We start from the raw sequence: 9,984 nt of genomic DNA, 5'->3' as shown, positions 1-9,984 counted from the left end.
AATTTTTTTTAAGTTTTAAAAAAAATTTGAATTCCCAAAATGGTGTGAAATGGTTTTTGCACCGTAGGAGAGCAAATGGTTATTTTTTGCTGACTTCATTTTTCTCAATTGTGCAGTATAGGGGTCGAAACAGTTAAAAAATTATCTTTTAGAAAAATTAATTTTTTGGAACTGTCAATTGGATTTTGCACTATAAAAGAGCACTAAAAAATGATTTTTCTCTGATTTCACGTTTCTCACCTTTGCAGCATAGGGGTCCAAACAGTGAAAATGATTTTTCGAAAAAAAAACCTGTAAAAGATCTGAAGTCGTAAAATGGTCTCAAATGGATTTTGAACTATAAAAGAGCACTAAAAGTGGTTTTTTGCTGACTTCGCTTTTCTCACCTGTGAAGTATCGGGGTCGAAACAGTGAAAAAATTGACTTTTTGAAAAAAAAAATTTGAAAAACTTTTGAAATCATAAAGTGGTCTGATTTGGAATTCAAAAAATTCAACCTTAAATTTGTAAGATCTAAGCCAAAATTCTACGCAAAATATGTAAGATTGGTGTTGAAAGCGTTGAATTTATGGGAGATCTACGCTAAATTCAACGCTAAATATGTAAGATCTACGCTAAAATTCAACGCCAAATATGTAAGATCTACGCCAAATTTCAACGCAAATTTATGTAAGATTGGCGTTGAATGCGTTGAATTTATGTAAGATCTACGCTAAATTCAACGCTAAATATGTAAGATCTACGCCAAAATTCAACGCAAAATTATGTAAGATTGGCGTTGAATGCGTTGAACTTATGTAAGATCTACGCTAAATTCAACGCTAAATATGTAAGATCTACGCTAAAATTCAACGCTAAATATGTAAGATCTACGCCAAAATTCAACGCAAACTTATGTAAGATTGGCGTTGAATGCGTTGAATTTATGTAAGATCTACGCTCAAGCGTAGATCTTACATAAATTCAACGCATTCAACGCCAATCTTACATAATTTTGCGTTTTTTAGCGTTGACACCTCGGCCCGGGTTGTTAGTGTTTCTGCGTGTGCGTTTTTATGTATGTATGTTTGTGTGTGCCATTGAGTGTGTGGGTTGTGTAAATGTACTTGTGTGTCTGTGTAGGATTGCCTGAAATTGGTTCTCTCACCATTCGTTTGTTTCACTGATCACTGTCTGGCAATAGTAAAGAATCTCGTAAAAGTTATCGAATGGCTCCGGCAACAATTTGAAACAGCGCGTTTCCTTGAAAGTACTATTCAATATTTCCGAATCGTTGGAATTTGCAAAACCATAAGGACATGTGACTTCTCCATTGAAACCAAGTTTCACTGAAATAATTCAACCGTCATTTTTCAAACATTTTTCAGAAATAGATTAAGGGAGGGGAATTAATTAAGTCCAAACAAAATTTTGTTCTTGCCCTTTCTTTTTTAAATTTCAAATTTCAATATTAATTGCCAACGTTGTTTTAAATGAGAAAAAAATGAAAAAAAAAACGATTGAAGTTTGCACGTGCTTTCAAGTAGCTTCGGCTTTTCACCAATTTGCTCCTAATATTAATTTTTATTTCTCTGTCCATGGTTTCCTATAGGATATTGATTATAATCAGAATAGACTGATTTTATGAAATGTGCTGAAATGCGCCGAAACTTTGTAAGAATTGCGCTGAATTATCAGTTTCAGCGCATTTCAGTTTCAGCTTATTATCATGCAAGGTTTTTTGCGCCTCAGTGATTCCGGAATTTTTATCGCGTAAGATATGATAAGATGTTGACTAAAAATGTTAATCGTGTAAGATCTTGTAAGATCTTACACGATAAAAAAAATCTTTAGTCAGCATCTTACAGGATAAAAATTCTGCTGACAAGAATTTTTTATCGTGTAAGATCTGATAAGACAACTTAAAAGATAAAAATTCGCCAGATCAGAATTTTTATCGTGTAAGATCTGATAAGACGTCTTATAAGATAAAAAATCCGCTTATCAGAATTTTTATCGAGTAAGATCTGATACGACGAAATTTTTATCGTGCAAGATCTGATAAGACGGAATTTTTATCGTGTAAGATCTGATATAACGTGTTTTAATGATTTCAATCTAACCGTTTAACGTAACCAAGTTCCTATGAAAGTAAAAAAATAATGTGTCAGCTAACCAATTAAGAAACAAAAAATGTTTGATGGTTGTTTTGGCGGCAATTTTATTGTGAGTCTTAACTGGGTATTTGGCGGCAGTTCTATTGTGAGTCTTATCTGGGTAGTATGTCTAAACTTAGCTGTCCAAGATAGTTTTGGTCTTTGAAGAAAATTTTTCAGCCTAGTTTGATAATCAACGCTTCAGAGAATGCACCTGCCACTCGAAAAAACTTTTTTACAATATTTTAGAAGTGCTAAACGACAGTATAAGATACTTTTCTCTTTGATGCTCTGACACTTTAGTGTTGCATGCTGTAGTTTTTCGGCTGCTGCTTGAAAACAACTCTGAAGTGTCTTCAATATGAAGGGCATGCCGTACTTCAAGAATTTTTAGCGCATAAGATCTGACTAAATCTTATCAAAAATATGAGTTATAGCTTTTCGAATGTTTATCGTGTAAGATCTGATAAGACGGAATTTTTATCGTGTAAGATCTGATAAGACAGAATTTTTATCGTGTAAGAACTTACAGGAGGAAATATTATCGTGTAAGATCTGATAGGACAAAATTTTTATCGTGTAAGAACATACAAGAGGAATTTTTATCGTATAAGGTCTGAGAAACGTCTTATCAGATCTGATAAGAAGATGCATCCCCTTACAGGCTACTATTGGCAAGATGGTTTTGTCAGATATTTGTCAGATCTTACAAGATAAAAATTCCACATTCAGTGGGGGGGGGGGGAATTTTGAAAAAAAAATGCGCATTTCAGCGCATTTCAGCGCATTTCTTACATAATTTTTGGAAAATTTATCGCCCGGGTATGTTCAGAAAAAACCTGACATTTCAAGTTACAAAAGGGACAATTTTCCGTATTAACTGATGATGATAACTAAATATAAAATTGGCAAAACACATGTAGTTCAGCAAATGAGCTTTAACTACATAATATCTGCAGTATGATAAAAACGCATCTGATATAGGTCTTCGATGGTTTTGTGAGAGATTATAATGGTGTGTTTAAGAGAGTGATAACTCTAGAACGATCTGATCAGAGGTCATTTTGTTTGGGATGATCTTACTAGAGGTCAATTATGTCTGGCACTTCAACCACTTTCCCCCTTAATACGTAGATAAATTAAGAAGTTAAATATTTTACCAGAAACTGAAACCCCTATCAGAATAATATAGGCAAGATTCATTAGGTATCTAAACTAAAACTTTCCAATGAAAGACGATCAGAAAAAGCTATTATGAACTTTTGATTTTTGGCTTGAAAAGCCCACTATTTATCCACCGACTGAAAAATTTGCTACTTCAAGAAGAAATGTGTTGAGAAAAAATGGGTTCACGCAAATGGTTTGTCTGAGGCCCACCTACATTTCAGAACCTGATACAATAGTTACCGCAAATCTCAACTGATGTTCAGAATGAAAACATGAAATTAGTTTTCAATCGAGCGCAATTGATAAATCAACAATTGCTGTGCAAGCGTTTTTTGATCCCTGTGCCGCAATAAGATCTGTGCATAAATCCTGCGCCCAGTAGCAAAAAATGACGTCAATCTGATTTGGGATGAAACCGTTAAGATTTCTATTGTTTTGATCACATTACTGTTCACACTTAGCAGCCTGAAAATGTCTTGGATGGGACGTAAAAGTCGAATACAACTCTTAGCCAAGATTTGCCATCAGACTCGGGCATCATGACAAAGACTTGATTATAAAGATAGGAATCCTCTAACCGAGAAGTGTCTTTAAACGTCTCGGCGAAAATTTAGCAGAATTAAATGTGTTTGTTATCCCTATTAGGAAATATACCCCAGCAATTACAAGTTGAAACACATCTCGGTGCGAGAAGTCATATCTTTTAAACTGTTCATACCGCTCTAATCATTGCACCTAACTTCTCCAGTAGCTTAAAATAAAGCTTAGTTATAAAATTATATCTTAATTATAAAAAAATTATTGGTTGTTCGTCAAGAAGCTCTTTTTGTGCTGTAACGGCTGCTCTCCTATCAAAGACAAGGAAAACTTTACACCGCCCAGTTTGTTTCAAAGGCTTCAAATCTGTCCGGATATTTTGTTTTTTGCCTTTTACTTTTGAACTTTATTATCCTCTATACTGTACATTACCGCTGCATTAGTTGTTGCTCAATTAGTCTCAATAACTAATCGCTCAGCTTTGCTGAATAACTATTTGTTTCTCTCAGAATACAAAATAATTCAAATTGAAACAAACAAATATTTGTTTGTTAAAATAAATCGAAATTTCAATTTATCTCGAAGTACAGTCCATGATAATAGACTCCTCTATTCAATGCAATATTACTTAGCCAGATTATTTATATAACCAGAAAGCGCAAACGCAAAGAAAAATCATAAAAGTTTTTCCAATTATTCGTTTTATTAGCTCATTTCTACTCGTCAATTGACCTCAATAACACCAATAATGAACCTAGGCAGGCATCGTTAGAACCATTAAGAGAAACTGACTTTGTGCTTTGCACAAAGTTTACGTAACTCCGAAAATTTATTCCTCAGAATTAAAATAAATTAAATTAATTCTCTTTTCAACAAGTCACAGTTAGTTTAAACTGTACAATCAGTAAGATGATCTGCGGAAACAAGACAAGGTAACAAATAATTCACCGTTCAAGAGAATGTGCTTCAATACGCACTGTATATCTGTTCAATATAATCAGAACTGCAAACTTAAACTGATTTTTGGTATTTTTTCAAGCCCCTTTTAAGATGCTGCTAATCACGTAGTTTTGCATGTCAAAATTGCATTTCTGATTAGTTGTAGAGAAGGATGTCAACAGAAGGTGAACAGTGATCCATAACGTCACTTTCTCAATTTAACTTTGATTCCACGGGAAGTTTTTTAACCATGTAGAACTTTTGTCGAAAAATCTGCATCAAAAACATGTTGAATCGCAAACCAATCGCTATGAATCTGATGCAATGTAGTTAAGTCGTAATATTGATTGCTGGGTGTTGAGATAATTCGAATTTTGAGTATCACTTCATGTATTGGGTTGCATACTAATAATAGTTACTAAACATAAATCTTGACGAAAGTGATCAATTCAATAATGTTTTGATAGAATGTAGCATTAAATTTCGCTTGTCATGCCAATCTAGACTTTGCAGTTTAGCATGGGAAAAGAGGTTTGTTGTTCACTGCTTTGTCTAATAGTGGTACGAAGGTAAGCAAAGACTGCCTTAGTTGCCATTGGGGCATCCACAAAAATGTGAAATTGGCTGGCTTGGTTTTTGCTTGAATTACAAACAATTCTTGGTATTCCATTTTGTGGTATGGCAAAAGCTGTTTATGATTTTTTGGAGGATATTGTGTACTTCCATTGGCATCAGTTCATCCTATATTTTTCCATTTCAAAATTTGGTGCAGAATGATTTGGATCCTAATTGTCAGAGGAGACAACAAGCCGTGGGGATCAATGATTGAATATATCAAATCGAATAATTTCCTCAGTGTGTACGCTGCTTCATCTTTAGTAAATTGCCGTAGAGCAAAACATGACAAAATTATCTTTTTATGTTCCATTTTTGACCGAGTATTCTCAAGATCTCATTTTTTTCGTCTTCGTCATCGGCCAAGATCTCATCGCGAACCTCTGGTGTGTTTGAAACGAGCACTGTCAGCTGAAGCTCCCATTTTTGAGGCAGTGTATTAACTGTGAAATGGATTTCGGCTCTTCATATTGTTGGCAGAGACTGGATGTAGTCATCAACATAAAAATGGTGATTAATAGCGTTCAAGGCTGCTGGGAACTGAGTTTTGTTGTCTTCCGCACGTTTATCCGAAATATAAATCGCGCAAAGTGGTTAACATGTTGCACCAAAGGTTAATCTAGTCAGCTGGAAATGTCGGATGGGGTTGCTTATTATCGAATAGAAACGAAGAGCAGACTGGTCTTCTTTTCTGATGGCAACTTGCAAAAAAAACTCTTCGATGTTTGTCAGGACTGCAACCAGAAATTCTTTGAATCTCTACAAAACTCCAGTTAGGTTATTCAAAAATCAGGAGCACTTAAGAGATTTGAATTCAGTGATTCACCACGAAACTTTGATGACGAATTGGTAACTCCTCCCACGTTTCCAGGTTTGTTTGGATTAGGGACTGGATGATGAGGTAAGTACTATATTGACTGTGAAGGTGGAGCCTGTATTTCGACTGGCTTGACATAATTGTTAGCCAAACTTGTGTGGTGTGTCTGGTTGTACTTTTGATTGTGAATTGGATCTTTTTTAGTCCCTTTGTAGACATTTTAAATGACTGACTGCTGAGAAGTAGTTCGTATGGAGTTTCTTTACAGGCTTCCAAGGAAGCCCAATTTTGATATCTTTAACAGTTGTGACTGATTGAGTTTTCAAGTGTTTTACCGCTAATTTTGTCCATTGAGCTGTCTGCCTTTTGTTTGGGAGAAATACATTCAACTTCTGTTTCCAGAATGGTTGAACCAATTCGTCCATTGATTTTTTTTCATTGTCTTTCCGGCACACACGGTAAAAGAATGATTGTGGCTGAGGCTTGTTTTCTTTCATTGGTTTAAGAGAAAACTCGTAATCCCCAACGAGAATTCAAGATTAGTTTTGACGTCGAATGGACATTTTTGCTGCCTGGGATTACAGAGACAGTTTGGCCGTTCAAATAATTATCTTTCAAGAGATTGTGCTTCAATACGCCTTGTTTATCAGTTCAGTATAATCAGAACTGCAAATTTAAACTGAGTTTGGGTACTCTTTCAAGCTCCTTTTTAGATGCTTCTAGTCACGTAGTTTCGCATGTCAAAATTACATCTCTGATTGGTTGTAGATAAGGATGTCAACAGAATTTGAACAGTGTTCCATAAAGTCACTTTTGCAGTTTAACTTTGATTGCACGGGAAGTTTTTTAACCATGTAGAACTTTTGTCGAAAAATCTTCATCAATAACATGTTGAATCGCAAACCAATCGCAAAGAATCTGATGCAACGTAGTTAAGTCTTAATATTGATTGCTGTGTTTTGAGATATTTCGAGTTTTGTGTTTCACTTCATCAGTGGGGTTGATTACTAATAATAGTTACTAAACATAATTTTTGACAAAAGTGATCCATTCATTAAGGTTTTGATAGAATGTAGCATCAAATTTCTCTTGTCAAGCCAATCTAGATTTCGAAGTTTACCATGCGAAAAGAGGCTGGTTGGGAAAATAGACTGGATTATGTGGTAAGTATGATGGAGGTGGTGCCTGCGTTTCAACTGGCTTGACAAAATTGTTATCCAAATTTCTGTGATGGGTCTGGTTTTACTTTTGATTGAGACTCGGATCTTTTTGTAGTCGCTTCGTAGAGATTTTGATAAACTGACTGCTGAGAAGTAGTTGATATGGAGTTTCTTTACAGGTTTCCAAGGAAGCCTAATTTGATATCTTTAACAGTTGTGACCGATTGAGTTTTCAAGTATTTTACGGCTACTTTGTTCCATACAGCTGTCTGATTTTTGTTTGGAAAAAGTACATTCAACTTCTGTTTCCAGAATGATTGAACCAATTCTTCCAATGATTCTTCTTCAATGTCTTTCCGGTGGACAAGGAAAAAGAATGATTGTGGCTGAGGCTTGTTTTCGTTCATTGGTTTAATGGAAAGCTTGCCCTCTCCAACGAGAGTCCAAGCTTAGTTTTGACGCCGAATGGACCATTGTTGCTACCTCGGATTATAGAGGCGTGTATTGTAAAGGCAAACGTATTGACACCAGGGAGGGCGTCTATTGCACTCTTGGAAATGTCAGGGAAAAAATGTGACTAACTCCATTGAAGATGTCACATTTTTAGTTAATTTCAAGTATGTTAGCGGGTGTTACGTTGAGACAAGGCCTGCTATGGGCTCTTGCAACACTGAATTGTTGAATGATTTTATCAAAAGCTGTTAGTGTCACTGCTTCACGTGCTTTTGAAAGTGCCATTTCATGTTCCATGTTGTGGTACTGCAGAACTGTTGATTCTGTTGCTTCGCTGGGAAGCTTAAGAAATCCGGTAACCTTATCCAGCAAGAAGGTGAACTGGCTTCCGGGATTGATCAGCGCTTATGCATCAAACACTCTACTTCCTTTTACAACTGATAATTGTAGTATGAGTAGCCGTCCTCCTGAGTGGTATACTCATGAGGACGACTTGTGTTTCAATTGATAATGAAATTTCGGTTCCGATTCGAAGAATTCAAATAGACACATTAAATTTTTTGTAGTTGTGATTAATACTTAGCAGAAAATGACTGATCATATCTTGTTTGCTGGCTGTTTTTTGCTGATGGTTCTATTACTTTTGTTTTCATTTGTTGTCAATCAGCTGGGTTTGCTGGCTTCTTAGATTTTGTGTAGACTGATCGGAATTGCTTGTTGAGGAGGCAGCAGGGGGCCGCTTCTCTTGTTTGGAAAGATCCTGCAAAGTTGTTGTGGTGAAAACCTTTACATGCTTGGCATCGTTTTGGGGAGGGACAGGACTGCTTAATGAGTTTGTCGCTTAAACTGTTTGATCGCTGATTGTTCTTCCTCTCAATTTCACACTTTTGGTCCAGAAAACGTTTGTGATACAGAGGGAATGTAGCGAGTATAAGATTTCCTTTGCATTTCTCTCAAGACTTGTTTGTTGGTTGAGCTTCTTTTTTCGGAGGAAAGGGCGGTTGACCATACTGGTTTGCAGGGCGATTTGAGTGCAGTTAACTTTGTTTTCAATTGTTTTTTGAGTTGTTAGAAAGTTGATTTAACACATTAGTGTTTCTATTTGCAGTTTATCACGGATATTGCTAATTCTGCTGTTTTTACTGATTTGTCCCAAGGTTTTTTGAACAATAAATGGCTTATGAACTTTTCCTTTTTAATTCTGTCGTACACATGGGCCTGTACTTCAAGCAATTTTTGAAATTTAGAGAGTGTTGGTAGATTAACAATTGACGTGATCGTATACTCTGTCCATTTTATAAGAATATAATGTGGAACTTTTCTTTTTTCATCATTTTGAGTCAGCTTTGAAATGAATTTAAAAAATCGAAATTTTGCTCTAACCGTTTGAGAAAATCAGCTAAATGTAAAAAAAATTGTTGGTGGTTGTAGTCTTTACTTGGACGCCAGGGTCCAATTGATTAATAAAAGCATTCACAACAGTGCGAGGATCCCCAAAGTGATTTATAGGCTTTTTCAAATCAATCTTCTAGTAGGCTGGGTCACGTGAGTAAGCCTAAATTTTTTCCTTGGCTTCCGTACGGCGGAGTTTTGCAGGTATATTATGCGGTGTTTATCTGTAAGATTGGTATTGTTGTGGAAAAGGTTGAAGAATTTATTTATCCACTCATGGTAAATCCGTGGGTTTCCAGTAAAACTTCGAATTCTTATTGATGGAAGTTTAATTGAATGCTTGATTTTATTTTTTGCGAGCGGAATTCTTTCTTACTGTGTTTCAGTTCGTAGTTGGAACTGTTGGCTTCAAGAAAAAACCAGTTTTGAAACTGATTCGAGTTTTCCGAATTTTTTGTTGGATAACGTGTTGAAAATTGGGCGGAAAGATGGATGTTTGTGAGCAGAAAGTGAAGCGGATGCGATGGTGTACAACTAATAAGATTATTACGGGTATTGTTCAATGTTGTATTGGAGTTGAAATTTTTTCTATCTTGTGCTTCCTGTGTCTGAATTGAATTGCTCAATTGAATTCGAGATGAATTTTGAGGTTTTCGATTTTGTTGAGAATTGTTTGGTTGCACTACAAAAGGAAATGACATTTCCGAGACCAATTTATCGCTATTTCGGGTTTTGATTGACAAGAAAGAATGTAAAAAGGGTGTTTGAAA

General features: G+C 35.6%; 1 protein-coding gene across 1 annotated transcript in view; it reads right to left on the bottom strand.

Moving 5' to 3' along the window:
• Nucleotides 1–1,166: 1,166 nt before the first annotated feature.
• LOC142348409 (uncharacterized) overlaps nt 1,167–9,984 on the bottom strand; it is a 38,092-nt gene continuing 29,274 nt past the window's right edge. Inside the window, exon 3 of the mRNA XM_075399763.1 lies at nt 1,167–1,327. The gene's annotated coding sequence lies outside the window, so the exon portion shown is untranslated. The remainder of the gene's footprint in view (nt 1,328–9,984) is intronic.

Source organism: Convolutriloba macropyga, chromosome 10, assembly GCF_964194025.1.
Source record: "Convolutriloba macropyga chromosome 10, txConMacr16.3, whole genome shotgun sequence".
In the NCBI taxonomy this organism is placed as follows: Eukaryota; Metazoa; Xenacoelomorpha; order Acoela; family Convolutidae; genus Convolutriloba; species Convolutriloba macropyga.
This window is presented reverse-complemented; position numbering and strand designations above follow the sequence as displayed.